A 1,502-nucleotide genomic window follows, 5' to 3' on the forward strand; every position below is an offset into this window, starting at 1 on the left:
TTGGTTTGCTGTTTTTAAGTGAAGTGACAGAAGCAGACTCTGCACACACGCAACCAGCGCTGCGGCTCCCGGGAGGCAGGGGTAAAAAGCGCATGGCACTGCTGTGTAGAAAGGAGGATGGGCAGGCTGGGTGCAGTGGCTCACGCCTATAATCCCAGCACTTTGGGAGGCTGAGGCGGGTGGATCATGAGGTCAGGGGTTCAAGACCAGCCTGGCCAACATGGTGAAACCCTGTCTCTACTAAAGATATAAAAAATTAGCCAGGTGTGGTGGCACGTGCCTGTAATCCCAGCTACTCAGGAGGCTGAGACAGGAGAATCACTTGAACTCAGGAGGCAGAGGTTGCAGTGAGCCGAGATTGCGCCATTGCACTCCAGCCTGGGAGACAGAGAGAGACTCCGTCGCAAAAAAAAAAAAAAAAAGAATGGGCAAGGTGCACCCCGATGGCACAGTGCCCAGATCCAAGTGCAGCAGGTGGGGGAATGAATGCACATGGCTGTGTGACTGGACGGGGTGGAGAGAGGGCAGGGGCTCTCCAAACCCCTGTGTGCATCAGCACCGCAAAGAGGCAGGCTGCTGGCCCCACCCCCAGTTTGAGATGGTAGAAATCTGCCTTTTTACCAAGCTCCAGGTAGTGCAGATCCTGCTGGTTTGGGTCCAATGGACTGGGACACACAGCAAGGAGCAGGGCGGACAGAAACCTGCTGATGCCACTTTTATCTCCAGCTTCACACGTTAGGGTGTGTCACTGCCAGGGTCCAGCTGAGAAACACAAGGCAAACCAAACAGAGTCTGTCGGGGAGAGTTAACCGTCTACACGAGTGGGCAGGGTTACAGAAGATCAGCAAGGGATGGAAAGGCGCTCTGTTGGGAGCCGGAGAGCCCTGGTAGGGGTAAGGGAGTTCCTGGACCCACAAGGACTCTAGCTCTCCATAGCTTTCAGTAGAGAAATACAGCCATTTACTCACACACTGTGGGAGCCAGGATTCAATATCCCCACTTCCCTCTCCTCCCCTCTTTCAAACTCCAGCCCGATGTCTGTCAGCCAAATCCAACCAGAAGCTGGAAAGTTGGGGGGTCGACCCACTGATGCAGCTGCGAAGGTAGGGGTAGGGGGCGAGCTACAGATGGAGAAGGCAGGTAGCTAACTTGGAGGGGGACTTGGCAAACGCAGTAAAACAGGTAATGCTATTGAGGTGTTCTTAGAGGGATGAACTGGAACAAGGACACAGAGAAGGGGTGAAGGAAGTCCCTGACTGCACCCCCAAGATATAAATAAAAGGCAAAAAGGAGGGAAAAAGAAACTGCTTTCTGGGCTGCTGGGCGTGGCTGATTCAGGCCATAATGAAGTGCCTGAGCATGACACCCCCACTGGCCGGCAGTGTGAAGGGTCCCTGCAACCCGCCCCAAGAGACACTTCACAATCCCCAAAGCTCCTCACTGCCTCTTTGCCTTCCCTATTCCCCAGAGCCTCTTCCTATAGCTCCTGCTTCTCCCCACCA

Source organism: Symphalangus syndactylus, chromosome 10, assembly GCF_028878055.3.
Source record: "Symphalangus syndactylus isolate Jambi chromosome 10, NHGRI_mSymSyn1-v2.1_pri, whole genome shotgun sequence".
NCBI classification, from domain to species: Eukaryota; Metazoa; Chordata; class Mammalia; order Primates; family Hylobatidae; genus Symphalangus; species Symphalangus syndactylus.